General features: G+C 37.8%; 1 protein-coding gene across 3 annotated transcripts in view; it reads left to right on the top strand.

The window, feature by feature from the left end:
- Positions 1-1733: 1733 nt before the first annotated feature.
- ncana (neurocan a) overlaps positions 1734-15326 on the top strand; it is an 85548-nt gene continuing 71955 nt past the window's right edge. For all 3 annotated transcript variants that reach the window (XM_089131579.1, XM_089131578.1, XM_089131577.1), the window contains exons 1-3: positions 1734-1859; positions 4028-4136; positions 7650-7892. The gene's annotated coding sequence lies outside the window, so the exon portion shown is untranslated. The remainder of the gene's footprint in view (positions 1860-4027; positions 4137-7649; positions 7893-15326) is intronic.

The following is a 15326-nucleotide window of genomic DNA, read 5'->3' as shown; positions in this document are numbered from 1 at the left end:
TTCTACAGAGTTTAATTCGTTAATTGCTTAATATCCACCTTGTTTTTAATGTGAGCGATTTGCATGTGTTATTCACTTCGTTATTTTAGCCTAATAGGATAGCCTAATAGTTTTCAAATTATTTGAATGTATCGTAATTATAAAGATTGTGTTTAGTTGTTATTTTAGTTTTATTACAGGCTTTTATTATTTTTTTTAGTTTTGTTGTTATTATTATTATTATTTTTTTACTTTTTTAATAATGCGATTCAGGATTAATTTTTATTTCAGTTAATAATTTTTAGTGCTTCAACTTCAACTTATTTCTGTGTATTTTAAAATTGTCGTTTAGTTTACATTTATCAACAAATATTTTATTTCGGCTCCATTTAACAGCAGTGTTTTTAATAGTTTTAGTTAAAGTTAAGATGGTTAAAGTGGCTTTATGATATTATTTATGGCATCAATCTTTTTTTAAATTATATTTTCCAATGTTTGAATCGAGACTTGAGTTTGTTTATGAAAGCCTGACTGAGTTTTATGCGAAGGACGATTTGTCTAAACCCACGTGATGGTTAAATTTAGGGGCGGGGTAAGAGGTAGGTCATTCGTATGAATTCATACGAATTGGCCAATTCGTAAAATATGTACGATTTAGCAAAATCGTATTAATTCGTACGAGTGAGGTCGTATGAATTGTTACGAATTAGCCACTTTTTAATCATTCGTCGAATTCGTACGACTTGGTCGTGAGATCGGGTTGGATGGACTGATTTATCCGCAGGTAAATCCAAAGGATGTGACGTTTTCGCGCGCTCCCGAGAACCTCTCGGTCAACGACACATGAAATTAATGCAATACCAAAAGACCCATTCTGTAACTTCATTGTGACATGCAAAGAAAGGGGATTTAAACTAGTCTTAAATATACTATTATAACAGTGCAAAGGCTCCGATAAACTTCAATCGAAATCAAAGAACGAACCGATGTGACGTCAATTAGAACAAAATTGAACGATCGAACTTTGTTTGGAGTTGCCGCTTGCCAAAGCGAACTTCCTGGAAAAGTTTGCTATGCGATTATCGCTGCATAATAAAGTAGTTCTAACTTTTCACTTCTAAGCAAAGAACAACTGAATCACGTTCAGTGTGCGAGCACGAGTGCTCCTGCAGTTCACTTAATGGCCACTGGTGTCGCCATAACAACGGTTTCTGAATTCCACATTTAGTTCCTTTGGGTTTTTTACTGTTTCTGAACTCTGTTATTCTACTAGTTCTCTACTATGGAGGACACAACCTATAACAATTAAAAATGAATAAATAAACACGCGAACGAATGTAAAAAAAAAAACAAAAAAACATAGATCTACAAGATATAAGATTTTGGCCATCTTTAAGTCATTTATTTCCTGTGACAGCTGCACAATCATGTCCACAAACCTCTTGCGTAGTGTTTGGTCTCACCACAAGGTGTCACTGTGGCCTCAAAGCTTCAGCACTGCCACTCTGAGCTCGATTGCTATGTCTGAGGTAAAACACGTCCCCTCATTTGCATACAGAGCAATAAATGTATAAATAAATAACTATAGACTTAAATGCATATATACATAAATATATAATTATACATAAATAGGGAAATAAAAGTATAAATAGTTAAACAGGTTAGGTTTGGTCCTCCATGCTCTACAGCGGCTGATGATCCAGAAGTCCCACACATTTACATAAGGAGGATATACTTTGATTTAAAACTGGCTTGTGATTTTCAGTTTTATTCATTGAATGTGTTTCTCTCTCGGTAGATCATTGACGGGTCGTTTTGGGATCCTGGGAGATGTTGGCATTTGGAAAAGTCAGCGAAACCCACCTGTTCCCCGAGAGAAGGTGAAAGCGCGTCATGAATCACGCTCGGCTGTGTGGATTATTCTGATTTCTGCCTGTTCTGTTTAGTCACAGATTAGTTTCATATACAGAAAACTCTCTTAGTCTGATCCAACTGAGCATCAGCATACTGACACTTTTGGGGCAAAGCGGATAATCGCACACATTTGCTTTAATACTCTTTGAATAACTTTCGACCTCCCCCTATATGCCTAATAGAAAACTTTTTGCATGTTTAGAAATCAAAATTAAATTGAAATGGTTTTGCAAAAGAGCTCATATACCAGGTTTAGTAATCTCTCTGGCTCTTTGACAAATTGCTCGTGACGCTCCACATTTGCAGCTTGCATTGGCGAAAGGAATGAATGTAAATTTAAATAAACATGAAATCCACATTAACCCAATTAATGCATAATCCAAGTGTCATTCATGAACGATGCATGATTAGTGCAAAGAAAAAATTAGTTTGTAATCAGAACGTGTACAGAACAATACATTTGTTAAAGTATCCCATCTATTCATCCTAGTTAATTAAAATAGAACTGTTAATAACATTTTAAAGACATGTTAATAAATGCTATAAAAAATATTGTTGGTTTAACTTAAAAAAGTAAGTAACCTGGTTGCCTTAAAATTTTAAGTTCATTGAACTGGAAAAAGTGAGTTAATACAATGAAGGAGATTAATTTAACCATCAGAAACTCAAAATTATATGTTATCTGAACTAAATAAATTATTTAAGTTGATTTGACAGAAGAAAAAATGTGATTACTAAACTGTAAAAAAATATTGTTGGTTTAACTTAAAAAAGTGAGTAACCTGGTTGCCTTAAAATTTTAAGTTCATTGAACTGGAAAAAGTGAGTTGATACAATGAAGGAGATTAATTTATCTATCAGAAACTCAAAATTATATGTTATCTGAACTAAATAAATTATTTAAGTTGATTTGACAAAAGAAAAAATGTGATTACTACACTGTAAAAAAATATTGTTGGTTTAACTTAAAAAAGTAAGTAACATGGGTTGCCTTAAAATTTTAAGTTCATTGAACTGGAAAAAGTGAGTTAATACAATGAAGGGGATTAATTTAACCATCAGAAACTCAAAATAATAAGTTATCTCAACTAAATAAATTATTATAAAGCTGATTTGACAAAAGAAAATATGTTGTGATAACAAATCTTGAAAATATTTTTGATATAATCTTAACAAATGGATTCTTATTGTAAACTGTTACCGATAATCTTATTCAATTGCTAAATAACTTTGCAAAGTTCATTAATCTCCATCCTTCAACACTTGCTTCTCACGATCCATTAATTCCCACCATATTCCTCATTTCACCCGTAAATACGTCCCAGTAAGAATGCAAAATGGTGCCTTCATGTTGGTCATTTTTTAGTTCTTATACTTTGTAATATTTGAGAAACGTTTCTATTGAATTTACACCTGTGTTATTGCATCAAACCTGCCAGTAAAGATCTGTCTATCGCTCTGCTTATATCAGGACGTCTCCACTGTGCTTAAAGACATTGCTTTTCATTGCCTGTGAAGCAGAGGTCTGGTGTGTCAGCTTTCATTCATCACCTTTATGTGTTTTCTGCTGTGATGAAGAACTCGACGGCATGAAAACAAGGATTAGTGTTTCTGTACACCCTATGGGTTCATGACTCAGTTTTATGCCAAAAATAAGGAGTTATGTCTTAAAAAGGCCATAAAAGGTCCTTAAATCTTGATTCAGGCTCTACTAGAACAGGTTTTCCTGCTTGAATGTTGATTATTCTCCTCATATTCTCCATTGTTGCGGCTCCTCTCTTCCCAGTCTGTCAGTAATGCTCTGCTGCTTTCTCCATGAAGCCCCTCCTTCTGAAAAGCACACTGTGCTCTGATTGGTCGGCTGGATCAGTGTGTCAAGCGCTTTGAGAGTGTTCGTGAAATGCCCCGCCCCTTTCCATAACCGCCAGTTTAACACACTACTGACTAACTCAACCAGGCCCCGCCCCTTTATTCTGCATATATTAATTATTTAAATGAGGAATATTGTGACTCAAGACTACAATGGAGGCGTTTCAGGAGTTCAGAAACACTGACACTGACACTGAACTGCTATTCACATTCATCTTATCGCTCTATACTCTTGTTGTGTGACTCATTATGTTTATATTTTAAGGAGAAACACCCGAGACAACACCGACCGATCCTGCTAGAGAAGAGCTCCATTAGAGACGCACTGGCCTTATACTCTTCTGTTCAGAAGAGGCGAGATCTGATCCAGACGGGTATGTAAATAAGCAGATGTTGAAAGCCCCAGAGAGAGATTAATGACGTCCATTAACAGATTAATTAATGCATGAGCTGGTGATTAAACAGCGGCCAGCGAAATCACCGCCTTTAACTGAAATAAACACTCATATTCAGAGAGAGACCGAATAAGAGAGACGACTCAGGTTAAACAGCAGAATTATTCCAAGACTCAAAATGAAGACAAATTAGTTCTGAATATGTTTTTTATGTGGTTGCTGGAGCTGAACTTGATGTTTATGGCCTTTTTATCACAATGCAGCTCTCTAATGTTTATGTAAATGCTGTTTTTATAGAGTGACAATAAAGTGATATAAAACACTCGTGTTTTTTTGTGATAAATGTTGGTATCGTGGAATATTAACTCATGTCTGTTTGTCCTCTAATACGGTACGCAGCATGTAGCCCGTACTGTGAATTTTCTGTATGCATGGAGTATCTACTTTAATCTGCTAATTTGTCATTCAATTTTCGGATGAATGTTACTTCCAAGCACATTGCATTGCAGTATTCAATATTTCAATTATGCAATACTGCGATTTCTGACTGCATATGTCACAAATTGCTCTGAAACACGGGTTGATCCAAACGCAGCTTTTATTAGGGTAACCAGAGGACACTTACAGGACTTATCCAAGTATGAGTGCAAACACAGGGCTTAAATAGGCATGGACAGGATAATGAGAAACAGGTGTAAGTAATCAAACACAAGTCCAGGCAATGGATTGTGGGAAATGTTGGTCTAGGGAGGAGTGCCCTCTGGTGGAGATTGCGGATGTGACTATACTACACGTTTTAGCTTTGACTTATCCTTCTATTTCCATTGTGATGAATTAACCTAAAAACATTTATGCATTGGATTTTTTTTTTTAAATTAATAAACCATATTTATTTCTGTGATAATTAAACACCACTTGCTGCTCAACCATGTGACTTTGAAATATTGATTGTTGCATTACTGTGTGTGTAAGTGAGAGTGAGAGTGTGTGTGGTGGATACCTATGCCAGGATTAAAGTTTACAGGCCTTGAGTCAGCATTTCTCTCCACTGCAACACTGAATTTATAGTCTCAGATCCACACCGGAGCTAAAAACCCTCATTTCTGTAAGTGCAAACGATATTAATAAACAATTTTACAGTTTTCTCTCAAGCAATGTTAGATGTTCTTCATGTAAAAGTCCTTCAGATCCGAGGGTGCAGTGAGTTGATGATCACTCTAAATATGGACTCCATTAACCTCATTATGTTTTTCACGGGTGATGTACTTCTGTTCATGGCTCTAAGAGCAATTCCCAATGTATCTAAATTATACAACGACTTTCAGAGGGTCAACATTATCATTTCTATTAGCCAAATTTGGGGCGTGATTGGTCAAGGTTTGTTTTGCCCACGCCTGCACAGTTAACCAAACGTCAACATCAAAATAATTTTTGTCTTTCGTGTCATATCATATATAAACAAAAAATGACTTGTTTTGCCAATGTATTGTCCAATAGGCTTCCGATTGTGACCGAAACTGCTCCAGTTTCCTAAATAAACACCACTAAATATCTGTAGCGAGGGAATAACGGCGCTATTCTTGAAGCAGATCAACGTACATTTTCACGCTGAGAGACGATGATCATAGTGACACAGACTCAGGTGATTCACTCTTAATCTCTTTCTGTCTCTAACACCGTGTCCTAACTACACGCGACGCGATAAAATTCCAGCGACAGCTTTGTGTCTGTCCACACTAGACGCGACGCGACTGTGAGACACCACACGTCAATCAAAAATCACAGCCACTTAGAACAGCGTGTGGGCGGAGTCTCTCTGTGAAAGCGCACTGCTGGCCCGCACTCGCTTTGGAAATGGGTAAGGACATAATCAACAAATCAAGAAATAACATTATTAAAAATCAAAACATTAAACAAAATATACTCATTGACTAATTTTGTGATGAAGAACAGTTGTAGCCTATGTTTGCATAGAATTCATTTTGATTCATTATTATAGGCCTAGCTTTCAAAATCTGAGGTAAATTATCCGTTATCGCTTGTGTTACAGTGACCTATTTTTAACTAAAAATAAATAATCATAACCAGTGTAATTTCTTCATTCTGTCAGCTGCGACGTCACGTATTTCTCGCGTTAATTATGTCACGCGTATTTTACGTGTATTTCACGCGTATTTTAAAAAAATAAAATACGCGTTAAAATTCGCGTGTATTTGGCCCTAAAGGCTTTCCATAGAGGAGTCTCTCTGTGAAAGCGCACTGCTGGCCCGCACCTTTTTTACAGTCTATGGCCCACACTCGCTTAAGCGATAAAAAGGAAATGGGTAAGGACATAATCAACAAATCAAGAAATAACATTATTAAAAATCAAAACATTAAACAAAATATACTCATTGACTAATTTTGTGATGAAGAACAGTTGTATGTTTGCATAGAATTCATTTTGAACACTATATTATATGCTTTCAAAATCTGAGGTAAATTATCCGTTATCGCTTACAGTGACCTATTTTTAACTAAAAATAAATAACGTGTACTCATAACAAGTGTAGGAACCGTTTCTAAATTAAAAATTTTGCGTGTCGCTGTCGCGTCTGGTTAGGACAAAACATGGAAAAGATACCTTTTATCGAGTGTCGCGGCGTCGCGTGTAGGCTAGTCAGGACACGGTGTGAGTCTGCTCTCAAGCTTACGTTACAAACTCTAATTTAACATTTCGTAATTAGCAACAAATTAGCAATGGAGGCGTGGAATGAGATGCGTAAGAAATTAGTCCAACACATAAGAGCGTTTTAAATTAAAAAAAAAAAAAAAAGTAACAAATGTCTTGAAATACATCATCTATGGTAACCATATTGCTAAATAACTGATCTGGCCCTGTTGAATTATTGGAAAATTCAACGGGTGAATAATTCAACGGCCCATCCCGTCGTCAATAATTCCTTACTTATTTGCTATTTTACGCTTATTAAACCAGATTATTTGACAAAACCATTTTCATAGTAGCGCTGTAGCTAGCCTATGGCTGCTCTTAAAAATAAAGTTCCTAAAATGGGGGTTCGCGTAGAATAATGACTTTTGGTTTCTGAAGAACCTTTCAGTGACATTTACAGTGATTTTTTTTTATTTATTTTTTTTACAAAGAACCTTTTGCTTAATGGAATTTAATGTTAAATGTTCTTCATGGAAGTTGGATCCATAGACTCCAATAAAGAACCTTGTCTAATGCGAAAATATTTAGCTAATCTAAAATGCAGTAGAAACCTAAAATGATTTGTTAACACAGTCATAATGAAATATTGACGTATTCTCCCATGAGCTCTATTCAGCTGATTCTCTCTCTCTCTCTCTCTCTCTCTCTCTCTCTCTCTCTCTCTCTCTCTCTCTCTCTCTCTCTCTCTCTCTCTCTCTCCCTCCCTCGGGTTCGGGAGGGGGGTTTGTGAGCGATCCTCTCCTCTTTTTCTTCAACACCCCTTTGTTTCTGATCTCCAGTAGACGGAGGAGGCGCGAGACCGACGTCAGTGTGCGCGTGCTCGTGCTCGTCCGCGGATCTGCCCGGTCCTTGTCATCATTTTTTTAACGGTTCAAGAGCGTTCACAGCTTCATTGGGGGAGTTCAATTCATTCGCTGTGACTGAAGTTCCTGCAGACTCGGATGAGGAGGTAGACTGGTTCTGCTCAGCTGATCTTCCTGCGTTCAGCCGGTGAGGTCTCGTGACAACTTTAACAACTCCAGGTAAGAGGACACACACTTCATATCATATCATAATCTCACATTACTCACGTGCTAAATCATGATCGCATTAATCGGGTCCTTGAATCGCTATCGTATTAGGCTACTCGCGGGGTTAGACATGGGGGCTTTGGTGGATGTCTGTCTGTAATCTCTGCCAGGCGTGCTGTAATTCTGCTTGCATGATTTGATGTGTGAATGTGGAAATCTGGTTCTGCACACACATCTGTTCATGTCTAATGAATGTCAGTGCAGCCTTTGTGTCACAAGAAACTCTTAAATGATGTGCACAGAAGAACCCTATTTACATTTTGCATTCAGCAGATGCTTGCCTTGCATTTAAAAAAAAATGCATTTTATCATATGAGATCTCTAAGTTACTTTGGATAAAAGTGACTCCTAAATGCATGAATGCAAATGTATTGGAAAAGGATAGCACAATACAGTAAAAGTTATTAGAAATGTCCAAATCGCACATTTGCATTGCAAGTCGTCACACATGTTTAAAATCAAGTGATGCAGCCTACAAATACCTAAAATGTTTAATTCAAGTCATGAATGTGTTTTGATACAGCAGTGAAAAGTGAACTAGGAAATGCATGAATGCAATTGTATTAGTAAAGAATAGAGCAGTGCAGTAAAAGTTTTAAGAAATGTCCAAATCGCACATTTGCATTGCAAGTCGCATGCTTCCCTTTGCAATGTTTAATTCAAGTAATGCATGTTTTGTGATACAGCAGTGAAAAGTGATTTACTAAATGCATGAATGCAAATGTAGCTAGTAAAATAGATTAGCAATGCAGAAAAGGATAGCACAATACTGTAAAAGTTATTAGAAATGTCCAAATCGCACATTTGCATTGCAAGTCGTCACAGGGATGTGAATGTACATGTTTAAAATCAAGTGATGCAGCATACAAATACCTAAAATGTTTAATTCAAGTAATGAATGTGTTTTGATACAGCAGTGAAAAGTGAACTATAGGAAATGCATGAATGCAAATGTAGTAAAATAGATTAGCAATGCAGAAAAGGAGTACAGTAAAAGTTTTATTTGCATTGCAAGTCGCATGCTTGCCTTTGTAATGTTTAATTCAAGTAATGAATGTTTTGTGATACAACGGTGAAAAATGAACTATTAAATGCATGAATGCAAATGTAGTAAAATAGATTAGCAATGATATCACAATACAGTAAAAGTTATTAGAAATGTCCTAATCGCACATTTGCATTGCAAGTCGTCACAGGGATGTGCATGTACATGTTTAAAATCAAGTGATGCAGCATACAAATACCTAAAATGTTTATTCAAGTCATGAATGTGTTTTGATACAAAGTGAACTAGGAAATGCATGAATGCAAATGTATTAGTAAAGAATAGAGCAGTGCAGTAAAAGTTTTAAGAAATGTCCAAATCGCACATTTGCATTGCAAGTCGCATGCTTCCCTTTGCAATGAATGTTTTGTGATACAGAAGTGAAAAGTGAACTACTAAATGCATGAATGCAAATGTAGTAAAATAGATTAGCGATGATATCACAATACAGTAAAAGTTATTAGAAATGTCCTAATCGCACATTTGCATTGCAAGTCGTCACAGGGATGTGCATGTACATGTTTAAAATCAAGTGATGCAGCATACAAATACCTAAAATGTTTATTCAAGTCATGAATGTGTTTTGATACAAAGTAAACTAGGAAATGCATGAATGCAAATGTATTAGTAAAGAATAGAGCAGTGCAGTAAAAGTTTTAAGAAATGTCCAAATCGCACATTTGCATTGCAAGTCGCATGCTTCCCTTTGTAATGAATGTTTTGTGATACAGCAGTGAAAAGTGAACTACTAAATGCATGATTGCAAAATGTAGTAAAATAGATTAGCAATGCAGAAAAGGAGTACAGTAAAAGTTTTATGTGCATTGCAAGTCGCATGCTTGCCTTTGTAATGTTTAATTCAAGTAATGAATGTTTTGTGATACAACGGTGAAAAGTGAACTACTAAATGCATGAATGCAAATGTAATAATATAGATCAGTGCACAGAAGTGAAATGCAGAAAACGATAGAGCAATACACAATACAGTAAAAGTTCATTAGAAATGTCCAAATCGCAAGTTGTGATGTTTAATTCAAGTCGTGGATTTTTTTGATACAGTAGAGCAGCGACTGCTTGTCTCAGATCAGTTATTCATGCAGCTGTGTAAATATCTGAATGCTCCTGTACAGAAGCGGCTCTGATGAGAAGATGAGAAGGCCCCGTCGGCCATGAGAAGCTCACACACTGACATCGTGATCTCGGGATTCTCCAGCAGTGTTTCAGCTTTAGAAGACCACAGTGAGAGGTTATAAGAGGATTAATGCGGATGGATGTATTGGCGTATGATAATGAGATGGCGTTTTAGGGGTGAAGGGAGCCGAGGGTGAACGGGTCATGGCGATCAGGGCTCGAGGTCAGGTGTTATGTATAGTTCACGAATCAATCTAATCAGCCTTTGTGTTTCAGCGACTGATCGATCTCTTTTCCTCGCATATCCAGAGTTTTAATAGGCCCTCGTGGCACGATTCAATACGATATTATTGCGATTCTCCAAGACATATGATAAAAGGTTAACAAAAAATGTTCTGTTGATTAAAATGCTGAATTTGATGATAAATTTGGTGCTGAAACCCAAAGCACAGGACAATAGAGACACTATGATAAACAAATGGTACACCAGAATAACAATATTCATGATTTTGTGTTATTTGCTCGCACTGACTAGATATAAAAGATATTTGGCATTATCAGGAGCCACAAATATTCCCCCATTGCATTATTATACATTTATATTCAACATTATATATAGTAGTAGTACTGACGCTAAAGCTAAAAAATAAAAAAACATCACACAGTGATTTTTATTTTGGGTAAACTATCTAATAAACTATGCATATTAAACTCTATAAAATGAAGACAGTGGTTTCTCTCTCTTTCTCTCCTCCTGAAGTCTGTCTTTGTCCTCTTAAACCCCCCGTCTGTTCAAGAAGCAGCTCAATACCGTATCAGAGGCTCTTATCATGTCCACTTCATCACTTCTCTCTCTCTCTGAGCTTATGTGAGCATTAAAGTCTATGTGGTCTATAGGTCATATTTCACCCCGAAATTGAAAGAAATAAGAAATGATATTTTGCACCGTTGAGACTGACATTATTAAATGTAATTATTTTCATGACATTTCAAAATCCTCTAATTCTCATTACCGTAGTGCAATTATGATATTATTATATTTCATGATATATTTTTAATTATTTAGCCAATCATGATGGTAGCATTTATATCAAGATTAAAACATCTAGACTTAATGGTTTTTGTTAGTGAATTGTTAAAGTAATTAGACCATATTTGCGTTATTTTATTGAGAATTTCTGGGAAAATGTGCTTAACTGTATTAAATCATACAGTATCATATGATTTTGAGACGATCTACAAAATCATTATAACTTAATGGCAGACATAACAAAATCCCTTTATGTAAAATGAAGTTTTATATTTTGGGGTGAATTATGACTGGAGTTTTTTTTTTTTTTAAATATCAAAATTACTTTGATTTGGCTGATATTGAAAGTAAAAAATAAAATGCTATTTTAAATCTTTAGTTCAAAAATACCAGTACACTGTTAATAAGTATTAGTATTATAGAACAAAGATGTTTGAACTATATGTTTTACAACAAAACACTATTTCAGTCTTCTTCAAAATTTCACATTTTATTCAATGTTTTACATAAATCCTACACCAAATTTTGCCATGTTGAGCCTTATTTTACTGTACATAGAAATATCAGATTTGATTTGAAGCGTCTAAAACTTTGAGCTTCATTCTGAGTTGTGTGTTCACGACCTTATAAGACGTGTGTGTGAGACAGTGGCTGTTTGCTCAGAGCTCAGGCTGTGTTTGCTGTGAAGTCCTTCATCATGGATCAGGAGCTGATGAAGAGATGTGGACGTGATGTTTCTTTAACAAACGCTGCTGTTCTGGGTTTAAACGCTCGGCTGTATTGATTGTTTTATTCTGCTGACCATCTGCGTACTGGACTTTCTGCAGTGGAGCGTAGAGCTGGTTTAACTGAGCAGAACTGAGCATACATCTAGTGTTGGTTAAGTCAAGCATCACTATTTACTGTTGCATTTAGTGTTAGTGTTTTGAACAAACCCCTAACACTACGTATTGAACTCATTCTGCACTGTTTGGGCTACATGCACACACAAACAAATCACACACACACACTGACACACACAGAGAGCAGAATATCAAAGAATATATTTTGAATTGGACTTAGCAACTGCAAAGTAACACCCTGGCAACCACCCACACAACCCTAGCAACTGCATAGCAACATCCTGGCAACCCCCACCATGCCCTACCAGCTACAAAGAAATGCTCTAGAAACTGCATAGCAATGCCCTGGCAACCAACCACAACACCCTAGCAACTGCATAACAACACCCTGGCAACCACCCACAATGCCCTTGCAACTGCATAGCAACTGTTAAGTAACTGCCCTACCAGCTGCAAAGTAACGCTCTAGTAACTGCATAGCAATGCCCTGACAACCACCCGCAATGCCCTAGCAACCGCATAACAACACCCTGGCAATCACCCACAATGCCCTTGCAACTGCATAGCAACTGTTAAGTAACTGCCCTACCTTCTGCAAAGCGATGCTCTAGTAACTGCATAGCAATGCCCTGGCAACCACCCGCAATGTCCTAGCAACTGCATAGTAACACCCTGGCAACCGCCCACAATGCCCTACCTACTGCATAGCGATGCTCTACCAACTGCATAGTAATATCCTGGCAATCACCTACAATGCCCTAGCAACTGCAGAGCGACACCCTGGTAACCACTTACAACACCCTCGAAAAACTGCTTAGCAATGCCCTAGCAACCACTCACAATTCCCAAGCAACTGCAGAGCAAAGTCTTAGCAACTGCATAGCAATGTCCTGGTAACCTCCAATACCTTAGCAACTGCACACTGGTAAACTGCTTAGCAACGCCCTAACAACCACCCACAATGCCCAAGCAACTGCAGAGCAAAGTCTTAGCAACTGCATAGCAATGTCCTGGCAACCACCTGCAATACCCTAGCAACTGGACCCTTGTAAACTGCATAGCAATGTCTGCGCAATCACCCACAACACCCTGCTAAGCAACACCATGTAACCACCCACAACACCTTCGTAAACTGCTTAACAACGCCCTAACAACCACCCACAATGGCCAAGCAACTGCATAGCAAAGTCTTAGCAACTGCATGGCAATGTCCTGGCAACCACCCGCAACACCTTAGCAACTGCACCCTTGTAAACTGCATAGCAATGTCTGCGCAATCACCCACAACACCCTGCAAAGCAACACCATGGTAACCACCCACAACACCTTCGTAAACTGCTTAACAACGCCCAAGCAACCACCCACAATGCCCAAGCAACTGCAGAGCAAAGTCTTACCAACTGCATAGCAATGTCCTGGCAACCACCTGCAATACCCTAGCAACTGCACTCTTGTAAACTGCATAGCAACGTCCGTGCAATCACCCACAAGGCACAACATCCTAGCAACTGCAAAGCAACGCCATGGTAACCACGACACCCTCGTAAACTGCTTAGCCATGCCCTAGCAACCACCCACACTGCCCAAGCAACTGCATAGCAAAGTCTTAGCAACTGCATGGCAATGTCCTGGCAACCACCCGCAACACCTTAGCAACTGCACCCTTGTAAACTGCTTAGCAACGCCCTAACAACCACCCACAATGCCCAAGCAACTGCAGAGCAAAGTCTTAGCAACGCCCTAGCAACCACCCGCAACACCTTAGAAAGTGCACCCTCGTAAACTGCTTAGCAATGCCCTAACAACCACCCACAATGCCCAAGCAACTCCATAGCAAAGTCTTAGCAACGCCCTGGCAACCACCCGCAACACATTAGCAGTGTGGTCAGTTTTCCTTGTGCAGATCCCACATATTTATTTCAGGAGGCGTAAAAAGCACAGACACAAACACACACTTGTTACCTTTGTGCTCAAACACACAAGCAGCACACGCTGTCGGCTCGCGGTTCCTCAGTCAGTCTCATGCATAATGAATTGTGTCTGGATGTGTGTAAGTTCACAGGAGGGTCTCTGGCAGCCCGCCACACACACGAGGACAGAAACATGTCGACTGTGTCCTGTGAGATCATCATGTGCTCTCCCTCATGTGCTCTAAACACAGATGAGCTTCTCTCTTCCACAAAAGGAGACATTTTGAAGAATGTTCACACTCTTTTATCCCCATACAATCCATGGTTTTCATCTACAATCCATCCAGTTTCATAATTGATGAATTCTACAACATTTTAACACTGTTATGTTCCTGTTTTTTAATAAATTAGCTGTTTTGAAACAATGTAGTGTTGTGAAAGTGTTAATTTCAATTAGAATTTTTTTTCTATGCAAAAGCTTGATTCGATTTCGACTTGATCCGTAATTTTATCCGTTAAAACTCATCTTTGATCTCCAAAATGACATATTTAAAAGTTTTTCCTTTTTTGTCTTAAAATATCTCGAATGTAACCCGACACCCTTGCCTCATTTAGTATGCGCGGTTCTATGAATATGCAAATGAGCCCCGCCTCCACTCACTCACTCACTCAGAGATCCACTGGTTGACGAAGGTGCTTTGTGACGTTAAAATTTAAAAGACACATTAACAAAATTAAAAGCTGGATTTTCACCACATGGGGACTTTTTTTGAGCTTGAAGGCCATTTGATGGAAAAGATCAGCCTTTGCGCTCCATAATAGTCACACCGCTTTGGAACAACATGCAAGTGAGTATTTTTTATTTTATTTTTGCTTGTAAATGTTCTCAGGCTGTGAAATCCTATTTTTAGATGATACGGCAGGTTATTATATGAATAGTGAAATCAACCCCATGCGTTCTCTCCGCTGATAATGTTTGAGCCGGTTTAATTAAGTTAAACATCAGTTCATTAATACCTGCCGAGTCACCGCTGGGCGCAAATAACAGGTTTACTTTAAAAACTTTAGTGAAGCTCATGTACGTGTGCTGGAGCGTCAGAATAAACATTTATTGCTCTGATTAATGTGATTTCCATTGCAGAATTTGAGTTTGAAACACTGTCGAGACACGTTTGAGAAGCAGCGACCGGCTCCATCGCCCTGCCTTTAATCGCATTACCGTCTACAGGAAAGTACTTAGATTGTTTAGAGATCTAATTTGGGATTTTTCTTCCCTACACTCTAAAAATGCTGGGTTGTTTTAACTTTTAACCCAACTTTTGGTCAAATATGGACAACCCCAAATGTTGGGTTAAAAATGTGTTAAAAAATGTAACCCTCCATAGTCGATTGACGCTCTATAGCGACACAACCTTTGAAGGGTTAACC

Source organism: Pimephales promelas, chromosome 5 (genome assembly GCF_988280905.1).
Source record: "Pimephales promelas chromosome 5, fPimPro1.hap1.1, whole genome shotgun sequence".
Lineage (NCBI taxonomy): Eukaryota > Metazoa > Chordata > Actinopteri > Cypriniformes > Leuciscidae > Pimephales > Pimephales promelas.
This window is presented reverse-complemented; position numbering and strand designations above follow the sequence as displayed.